Source organism: Xenopus tropicalis, chromosome 8 (genome assembly GCF_000004195.4).
Source record: "Xenopus tropicalis strain Nigerian chromosome 8, UCB_Xtro_10.0, whole genome shotgun sequence".
Classification (NCBI taxonomy): domain Eukaryota; kingdom Metazoa; phylum Chordata; class Amphibia; order Anura; family Pipidae; genus Xenopus; species Xenopus tropicalis.
The window spans coordinates 78,016,570-78,027,791 of NC_030684.2; the positions used below are offsets into that span (position 1 = coordinate 78,016,570).

General features: G+C 39.9%; 1 long non-coding RNA gene across 1 annotated transcript; it reads left to right on the forward strand.

The window, feature by feature from the left end:
• Positions 1-7,477: 7,477 nt before the first annotated feature.
• On the forward strand, positions 7,478-11,078 carry LOC101735137. Its single transcript, XR_208944.4, has 3 exons — positions 7,478-7,639; positions 8,046-8,271; positions 10,627-11,078. It is a non-coding gene; the product is annotated as an uncharacterized LOC101735137 (long non-coding RNA).
• Positions 11,079-11,222: the final 144 nt, after the last annotated feature.

The following is an 11,222-nucleotide window of genomic DNA, read 5'->3' on the forward strand; positions in this document are numbered from 1 at the left end:
TCCACTTCAGTAGAACATTCCGGTTTAGGAATACCATACCAAAGAGTGGAGATGAAACACCTGCTTGGTTATTGCTGGCTTTTCCTGGGGCAGGGCTCTGAAGCAGGGCTTATTCCACTGAGTATGTTGTACTAGCCTATGGCAATTCCTACATAATTGTTTCCCAGATCTAAGGATTTATGATTATGACATGTCTAATTAAGCCAAAAGGAACAAACAACTGATTTTATGGATTGCATATCTGTTCCACAGAAATGGAGAGCCAATGTCTGCTTTTATTTGTAGCATTGTACAAGCACCAAGCATAAAGTTGAATAATATTGATCCTTATACAGACCTAACATATATGCAACACTAGATTCATATTTAGTCAAGCTAAATAGGTCTCTGCCCTATATAGATTGCAGTCTAATTTTGGAGTTTCAGGGATATAAAGTGACTTGCCCAAAGGCACAATGGGCTAGCACAGTCATTGATTTGAAAACCAACTATGGTGCCTAGCTAATACACTGTCATCTGCATTCCACATGAGCTAGATCTGACCAGAGCATAGGAATATTTTCCATTTTTTAAACGCTGCAGAACTATTTGAGCTTCACGCTAGTTTTGGGTTCATTGTTTATCGTTGTTTAGTTAAAACTTCAGGTCCCAAGCAAAAATGTGCCCGTCTATTAGATTTTATTTAAAAAGATATTTCTTTTTAATCCTATGGATTAGGTATTCTTATTATAGGATGTTTTGGCAGTGAAGATGTATGCTTTTAAAGATGCTCCCATGTTCTTTTCTGCCTATTGACAGGGTTGCTGTCAGTTATCTGAGCTCTAAATTCACAGTTGATTACTATTGGTGAATAATCAGCCCTATAGTGTAGCTTTTCAACAGTAGCCCAGAGCAAACTAAGCATGTGCAGTGCCACTGACACTCAAACGATGGTCTAACAAGAACAGGAGATGGGGAGCTGCTGCAGACAACTTTGAAGGTTTGGATCATTACTGTTATAGGGCTGATAAACTTCTCTGCTGGTACAGTTAGTTTAGTATACAACAGACAGCATTGTTGTTAGCCATAATCTTTTTATAGTGTTCTTTTTTCCATAAGGTGCTGCAGCCATGCTGCCTTGACGCAGTCCAGAGAGTAGTTCCTTACTACTTGCATATATGTAACAGAAGCACCTTGTAATGTAATGTACTTACAAAAATACAAAAATGGAGTGTGGAAAGCTTGTTTGGTAGATTTTACAATACTGGTATGACTATAGTAAGACTTCAAAATACTGTTATTGGTTTGACCACAAAAAACCTTTATATGTTTTTTTGTTTTTTTTAACTTGGGATGGGGTTAAAATGCCAGATAATAAATAACAGTGCACCTTTAATATTTTTTTCTGTGGGCACAGCAGGAGCAGGGCCACTTTAAAGGGACAGTTCACCAATAAGTTAAGTGTTTGTAGGTTATAGAATGGTCAATTCTAAGCAACTTTACAGTTGGTGTTGATTCTTTGTTTTTATAGTTTTTGAAGTATTTGCCTTATTCTTTTGACTCTTTTCAGCTTTCAAAGGGTGGTTACCCCCCTCCCCCAGCAGGCAAAAAACTGTGAGGCTACAATGTTATTTTTAATTTTTATTACTTATTTTTTTATTCAGGTCTTCTCCTAATAATATGCCTGTCTTCCATTTAAACCACTCCCGGGTTTATAATAAAAAATGAAATACTAAAAGTTAACTCAAAGTTGAATAACCCTTTAAGGTACCACTGGGACCAGGGTAAAGGTCTTGTGGTGGGCCCCAAGCAAATAAACCATAGTAACAAACATTTTCTCCACTAAAGAAAACCATTTTTATTAAAATAGACACCTAAAAAAGGTAAGAAATTGTAGTGGGGTCCTTATAGAACTATTCCAGATGATTAAAATAAGTCTGACATTTTGGAAGGATGCTTCAGCAGTCAAATGTTAGAAAAATTATAGCAGGTCTGATAATGGGACCTCTAGCAGTATTGGGGAGCTCAACCCTCTGTTAACTTACCCAAACGGGTATCAGGTGCAAATACTGGAAGAACCTCACCTTGCATGGGGGTCAATATCCAACAGCAAAAAAATCCAGTAGCACACTGAAGATGTAAATCGTGAAAAAATTGTATTTTATTTGCCCAAGTACATAAAAACAAGCAAAGAGCTTGATAATGGGACCTCTGTCTTGGTGAGACTTGGACAAATGCTGGTGGGACCAGGGCCACATTTATTAAGGTGGTCCTAAATAGAGAAATCAACCAAACTGATTTCCAAACTTAACTGTAATCTGTTTAATTTTGAGTAGATTCCATCTTCTTTAAGAAACACAAATAGCCACCAAGCCAGATCTGGCTAACATTATCTTCCACTGTCTTTGGGAGATCTTATGTATGTATGTATAATGTATGTATGTATAACTTTATTTATAAAGCGCCACAAGGGTACGCAGCGCTGTACAGTCTTACAGAATACAAAATTACACACAGGGAGGACAAGTGATATAATAAATAAATACAATAAATACATATATGTAAACATTTGGCTTTAAATATCATCTGTGTGCTGATGATATCCAAATTTACTTATCGACCCCTTCATTAACGGTCAAAACTGAGACTCAAATTTCTAACTGCCTCCTGGCTATCTCCAATTGGATGAAACAGCCACCTCAAACTGAACCTAACAAAAACTGAACTAATGATCTTTCCGCCTAAGCCTGGTCCTACCTTTTCTATCTCTATTGATGGCACCCTCATCAACCCGGTCGATTCGGTGCGTTGTTTGGGGGGTGATCTTTGACTCCTGTCTCTCCTTCTCTGACTATATTAACATCACTGTCAAAACCTGTTACTTTTTCTTACGCAATATTGCCTAAATCTGTCCCTTTCTTTCTACTGCAACAGCCAGGCTGCTCATGCATGCGCTCATCCTATCCCAACTTGACTACTGTAACCTGCTACTAACCGGCCTCCCTAACTCCCATCTTTCCCCCCTACAGTCTATATTAAATACTGCTGCCAGAATTCCTTCTTCTCTTAACCTTCAAAGCTCTCCATTCCTCTGCCCCTCACTACATCTCTTCTCTTGTGTCTCCATACTTTCCTGGCCGACTCCTTCGTTCCTCGCAGAGGAATCGTTTGGTTGCGCCCCCCACTACTACTGCTGTTTCCTGCCTTAAACCTTTCTGCCTTGCTGCCCCTTACATTTGGAATGCCCTCCCTGATTTCCTCCAGAGAGAATCCTCCCTCAGTCTTTTTAAAACTAAACTTAAAGACTACCTTTTGGAGCACTCACCCAGCACCTGATCTGGGAACTAACACTTATATTGTAGTGTCACCCACTGTGACCTACAGCACTTATATTTGCCTACTTGTGTCTGTAAGTTACCCTCCCATATAGATTGTAAGCTCTATGGGGCAGGACCTCCATCCTCTTGTGTCTTTGACTCTTAACTTATTGCAACTGTATCTTGTATTTATTTGTATTTATTGTTATACTGTGTATATTATTATCTTAATAACCCCCTGTTTGTATTAATGTATTCTACAGTACAGCGCTGCGTACATAAGTAGCCTTTATAAATAAAGATATACATACATTGAGATGACCACTTTCATCTTACTAAGGGGTAGAGATGGTTGGGAATATATATTATAGTCCAGGGAGCAGTCTGCCCAGCAGTTATAGCTGACATCATCTTTGATAGTTGAAGCTGTAAATTGGATAGTAATTTGCAGTAGCTACTGGTCTGTGGCTTCACATTTTTGGTATTTATACCAAATATTTTTTATCGCATGCAAATGACATCCTGTGGACCCCTCTCAGAAGCTGTTAACTCCTAGGGGCAGATTTACTAGAACTCAAATTTATCTTGTATTAATTTTTTTAAAACCACAAATAAACTCGTTTCCACCAACATCAGACATTAACCAAAAAATCTGAAGTAAAAAAGCATGTGCGGGAAAACTTTTTGCCACTTTTTCAACTAACCACAACATTTTCAAACTGTCGCAGTAAAAACAGTGTCAAAAATCCGAACACCTCTAAAAGTTTGAGGAAAAGAAAAATCTTCCAGGCAAGGAAAGGGACATCTGACATTGACTTCTACATGATCTCAACAGGTTTTAGCTGGCGAGTTGTCGGATTCGGATTCGAAAAAGTTGTGACCATTTTTTTTCTCGAGTTTTGGTGCTAAAAAATAAGAATCGTAAAAAAAAAGAAAAAAATATGAAAGTTAGTAAATGCCCCCTTAAGGTGGCCATACATGGGCCGGACCTTCGCAAAAAGCAATCTTTGTTTCAGACAACCAAGGGAGATTTTTGATAAAGACTGGAATTTCTCAGTCCAGTGAGTTATGCCAATACACTATGACAAGCCATACATACCCAGGTACTTGGGAAATATGGGCTAAATATGGTGTTTGTCCAGTCCACACAGTAGAATATCATACAAGGAGAAAAGTCATATGCTTTTTTCTAACGTTTTATAATTTACTCCCAAAAAATATCAGTTTTTCCTTTGTGTAAAGGCCTTGTTATTCTGCCAATTTCTAGAGTCTAACCAAACTTACATATTTCTGTATTGTGTTCATCTTATATCTAACTATGGAACCAACTCCCATTTCTTAGCAATCTTGGTCTGCCACCTAGTGAATAATTACAGTACCACACATAGAATTCTTATTTATGTCAACCCAAAAATACAAAACAATTTTGCCTCATGAAAACTAAAGTAATCCTAAGCACTTTCCCGTATATATAAATATACAGTGGCTTGCAAAAGTATTCAGCCCCCTTGAACTTTTCCACATTTTGTCACATTACAGCCACAAACATGAATCAATTTTATTGGAATTCCATGTGAAAGACCAATACAAAGTGGTGTACACGTGAGAAGTGGAACGAAAATCATACATGATTCCAAACATTTTTTACAAATAAATAACTGCAAAGTGGGGTGTGCGTAATTATTCAGCCCCCTGAGTCAATATTTTGTAGAACCACCTTTTGCTGCAATTCCAGCTGCCAGTCTTTTAGGGTATGTCTTTCCCAGCTTTGCACATCTAGAGACTGAAATCCTTGCCCATTCTTCTTTGCAAAACAGCTCCAGCTCAGTCAGATTAGATGGACAGCATTTGTGAACAGCAGTTTTCAGATCTTGCCACAGATTCTCCATTGGATTTAGATCTGGACTTTGACTGGACCATTCTAACACATGGATATGTTTTGTTTTAAACCATTCCATTGTTGCCCTGGCTTTATGTTTAGGGTCGTTGTCCTGCTGGAAGGTGAACCTCCGCCCCAGTCTCAAGTCTTTTGCAGACTCCAAGAGGTTTTCTTCCAAGATTGCCCTGTATTTGGCTCCATCCATCTTCCCATCAACTCTGACCAGCTTCCCTGTCCCTGCTAAAGAGAAGCACCCCCAGAGCATGATGCTGCCACCACCATATTTGACAGTGGGGATGGTGTGTTCAGAGTGATGTCTGTGCAGTGTTAGTTTTCCGCCACACATAGCGTTTTGCATTTTGGCCAAAAAGTTCCATTTTGGTCTCATCTGACCAGAGCACCTTCTTCCACATGTTTGCTGTGTCCCCCACATGGCTTGTGGCAAACTGCAAACGGGACTTCTTATGGTTTTCTGTTAACAATGGCTTTCTTCTTGCCACTCTTCCATAAAGGCCAACTTTGTGCAGTGCACGACTAATAGTTGTCCTATGGACAGATTCCCCCACCTGAGCTGTAGATCTCTGCAGCTCGTCCAGAGTCACCATGGGCCTCTTGGCTGCATTTCTGATCAGCGCTCTCCTTGTTCGGCCTGTGAGTTTAGGGGGACGGCCTTGTCTTGGTAGGTTTACAGTTGCGCCATACTCCTTCCATTTCTGAATGATCGCTTGAACAGTGCTCAGTGGGATGTTCAAGGCTTTGGAAATCTTTTTGTAGCCTAAGCCTGCTTTAAATTTCTCAATAATTTTATCCCTGACCTGTCTGGTGTGTTCTTTGGACTTCATGGTGTTGTTGCTCCCAATATTCTCTTAGGCTGATGCCACACATGGCGTAGGGCTGATTTTTTCAGCAAGCGGATAAACGCTTGCCGAGAATTCAGCCCTACGCCTGCTACTTGTGCCTGCACCCGAATGAATGAGATACGCTCGGGTGCAGGCACAAGTAGCAGGCCTAGGGCTGAATTTTCGCCAAGCGTTTTTCCGCTTTCCGAAAAAATCAGCCCTAGACAACCAGCCTTAGACAACCTCTGAGGCCGTCACAGAGCAGCTGTATTTGTACTGACATTAGATTACACACAGGTGCACTCTAGTCATTAGCACTCATCAGGCAATGTCTATGGGCAACTGACTGCACTCAGACCAAAGGGGGCTGAATAATTACGCACACCCCACTTTGCACTTCTCACGTGTACACCACTTTGTATTGGTCTTTCACGTGGAATTCCAATAAAATTGATTAAATAAATTGATTCCAATAAATTGATTCATGTTTGTGGCTGTAATGTGACAAAATGTGGAAAAGTTCAAGGGGGCCGAATACTTTTGCAAGCCCCTGTATATATATATATATATACAGTAAATGTTCGATGGTTTTAAAATTATGTTTTGTGTAAATCTAATTGCTACTGGAAACTATATCTGTGTCCCGGTTGCTCTTACTTTTGAAGCAATGTACCAGAAGCCAGATGATTATCAGACCTGTCTTAGCTGGAGAAAAGCTTACTTTTGTGACATTGTTTAAAAAGTCAGAGCCACCAGCTATAGAAATGAGACCTAATGATGTTTGGGACTCTTCAGAGCACAATGACAGTAGGTGCTGAGGCACCAAATCTTGGACACCAAAATCCACTACAGATCTCACAATGCAAACAGTAAGGAGACAACAGCTACAGGCATAAAGTAAATAAAGACATCTGTGCCAGGAAGAAATGCAAGAAACAGATTACTGGCAAAAACATGAATGAATATCATTAAAAAGAATACATGGAGCCAAAAATAAATTGACTAGTTTATCTAAAGAATCATGGACACTTCTGTGAAATTCACACGCCGGCTCAGTTGTGTCCTGATTGTAAACAGACTGGATTTAAATCTGCAATCAATGCAGCTATTCCTGCTATTGTTTCACTAAGACTTGGGCCTGATGTGATTTCCAGTTGGCCAAACTGCACTTGTAACAAGGTTCACTTCAGAAGTCAGTGCAGTTTAATTAATTGCATTTTATTTCTAATAGCATATCTGCCCATTTGAATGGCAAATTCACTGAAGGGTATACTCGTCCTCTGCTATGTGTCCTTTAAATCCTGCTCATAGTGCCAGCGTAAAGGGTTTCACCAGGGCAGGAAGATATTTTCTAATCCTATTTTCATGCAAAATTCTATCAATCCCCTAACATCTGGAGAGATTTAGTAAATTAAACCTCCTCTTGCCAGCTGCCCAGGGTTAAATCCAGAGCCTCCATTTGAGGCAGGAGCTTTCCTACTCAGGGAAGTATAATGGCAATAACACAACCTATTTTGTTTTTCTCAAGCCTGTGTCTATTTGAATGAAGTCCTCTGCGTTTGGAAGGTCAAGCACTGGCATCAGAACATCCCAGATCAGACTTCTCACTGGCAAACGATTAGGAGGTACGGACATGCAATTTATTGTTTACTTTAAATGTGTTCCAATAAGTAAATGAGGTTGCATATCTGCTAGAGACTTATTCCCTAGGAAATGACTGATCCATTTAGGGTTAGAATTTTAAATGCAGTCAAGAAAGAATCTCTCACATTGGAGCAGGGTGTATTAGATCAAGCGGTCACACTGGGAGCTCTCCATCTGCTGTAAATGAGAGCTTAGCAGCAGAAAGCTATTGTGCTGTGCTGAGATACAGTCCCCAACAGGACCATGTATCTGGCAACCCAAATTAGTGTGTGTTTGCATCATATTCATCCCTTGATGATCACTCATACAAATGCACCAGTGCTTTTTGTTACATACAGAACCCCTTGAAGTGCAATAATATAATGTAATAAATGTTACTTTCCCCAGCTCAAGCAATGAGTGCCATTTTTGCAGAGTTTTCCTACAACAACAGCAACCTGTCATACCAGACATCCTTCACTACACTCAGCTCTGGTGCTCTTGAGAGGACGCAGCTCGGTGATGGGGGGCGATTATCCTGTGAGACCGTCTGGATGTGGATTGCAATAGCAGCCACATTAGGCAATCTGGTTGTGGTTGGCATAGTGTGTGCATGTACCTTCTGAGGGAGCAGGTATGGGAGAGAACTGCTGTTAACAGCATATTATTCCATTTATCACAAGGAAATAACCTGTTAATGCTCACCAAATGGCACCTCTTTCTGCTCTTCTAAATGTTATATTGCCTCTACTGTTGACACTGCATGCTTGAGCTCACTTCATAAATACTCTTCATAGTCCTTCCAACATGCTCAAAAACCAAACTTGGCTATTGAACAGGAGTGTAAGTAAAGATTGGTTCTCATAGCAACTAGTTATTTACTTTCATTAATCTCCCTACACTAGACAGGTACAAACTAACTGCCGATTGGCTGCACCTGACAGTGTTGCTATCAATTTCACTCTCCCCTTTGCCATGGGAGACAAACTGAACACATATGCCTAATAGCCATGCCACAGGGGTGTCCTGAAGATGGCTAGAGTCTACTGAAACATTGAATTAAACACCATTTTTTTTTTTGCTTCATACAAGTCCTGTGAGTGCGGTTTGTTTGTTCTTACTAAATATGTTATGTACCCAGCCAGTACCTAGAGTTCTCTGAGTGCACCATTCCTGGACTTTTCATGAATAAATATATATATATATATATATATATATATATATATAGAAACAACAACAAGAGATCCTCTGCACTCACCCATTATCAATATATAGAACATTAAGACATTCGGTGCATTTAAGCTACTAAGAAATGCCCTTCCCTTTAAGCAAAACAGGGATTGTTTGTCCATATATTGCAATATACTTCAAGCTGGCCAACTGCGTCAAAGTCATGCCTTTTGACCAGTTCCTACACTGACTTATGCGATTCATTAAGAATTCTACTAAAAGGGCAACCATATGGGGGTTTTAACCTTGAAAGCAAGAAAGTTGCAGGTAAAACTTAGTCCCTTGGCTAAATGTATATTGAAGCAGTAGAATTCTTAATGAATCGCATAAGTCAGTGTAGGAACTGGTCAAAAGGGATGACTTTGACGCAGTTGGCCAGCTTGAAGTATATTGCAATATATGGACAAACAATCCCTGTTTTGCTTAAAGGGAAGGGCATTTCTTAGTAGCTTAAATGCACCGAATGTCTTAATGTTCTATATATTGATAATGGGTGAGTGCAGAGGATCTCTTGTTGTTGTTTCTATGTATTTCGTGGTCACAACCTCATTGCACCCCCGCCTAATGGTTTAAAATTTAGTGGTTGAGCACAACTTTCCCTTTTTTTGCTATTATATATATATATATATATATATATATATATATAATATCCACAAAAAGACCAGCAATACCGGGATTTTTTCGTGAAACACCAAATGTGTATTTAGTAAGAACATATAGCCAGTGTTCCTACTAAATAGACATTTGTTTTTTTACTAAAAAATCTCAGTGTTACTGGTCTTTTTGTGAATTCTATGTTTACCGTGCACCTGGGTAGAGCATTCATGTAGTGAACAAATGCAGGTATCGAAGAAGCCGCTCAACACAGGACTTACGAAAAATTCAGTTGTACTTTTTTACAAGCCTTTCTCAAAGCTCGATACCTGCATATGTATATATATATATTATAGGTCGCCCCCCCCCACGCATGCGCATTACACTCTACGCACATTTGCGAATCCCGACATCGCCCGCAGGGCGCATGCGCGTCAATTTATACTCACATACGGAGCAGTGGGGAGGAGAGGTCCCCATTGCTCCGTATGGCAGCAAATTTCAGAATAAACTGTTGGCACCACAAACCCGGGCCTGAATATATATATATATATATATATATATAGACAGTCAGTTGGTGCACACCACTAACAATGATTATACTTGGGTGCAAGAGCAAATATAGTACAATAAGACAAAAAAGTGTCAGCACTCACAGGATTTAAATTATTTGAAAAAAGATAAATTGTATTACAAAAAAGAGAGAGAGAGAGAGAGAGAGAGAGAGAGAGAGAGAGAGAGAGAGAGAGAGAGAGAGAGAGAGAGAGAGAGAGAGAGAGAGAGAGTGTGAGTGTGTGTGTGTGTAAATCTACTATAACTTTAGAGGTGCCCAGAACAGATTAGCAAGCTCCCCAATATTAACCAACAAGCTTCAGCCTTTAGAGAGGCTCTTTAATGCAGGTTTGCTCAATCCTTTGCAGAATCATATAGAATACAGACTTTTTCAATCTGCCCTCTAGGTATAAAGAGAAATGTGTCTGGGTCCTGTACAGTGCTTGGTGCGCCGCTATGCTATATCCTACCAGCACTGTTAAATAGAAAACCTTGCAGAGTGCCAGTATTGGAGCAGTAAAGACCTGCCATTTGCAAATGTAAAATTGACTGTGCTATTTAAGCAGGAAAAGTACTGGTGTTATTTTAACCAATTATCTGTTTTGTTTTGCAGGGTCTTTTTCCTGAGTAAGAACCCACACGTAGAAAAGGGCAAAGCGATTCCCATCTATAAAAGTGACAAGTTGTTATCTAGTGTCTCAATCCAGAAAGATTAGTTGGAAAAAGTTATTTAAGTTGTAAGTGTGGCCTAGCAGTGAGAATCGGACTGTTGCACTATGATATTGAGAATGCTGGGGTCCTATGTGTAAATATAGAGAGGGAGGAAGGTATGATGGCAAGCAGCTCCTTTCCCAGTATGTCAATTAGCACACAGACAAGCAAGCGCCCCAACACTTCTGCTGAGTCTCACATTTTATTAGCTTTGTCACATTCCTAAAACCTTGCCCAGAAATGTGTCAATGTTCCCACTTGTTACTTTCATTGCAGCAACATTGGATTTTAGTCTGAAACAGGCCTGAACACACTTTTTTTTTTTTTTAATTGGGTTGTCCTTTTAGGCTGATGCCACACCAGGCGTAGGGCTGATTTTTTTCGGCAAGCGGATAAACGCTTGCCGAAAATTCAGCCCTGCGCCTGCTACTTGTGCCTGCACCCGAATGAATGAGATACGCTCGGGTGCAGGCACATGTAGCCAATATACGCATGAAA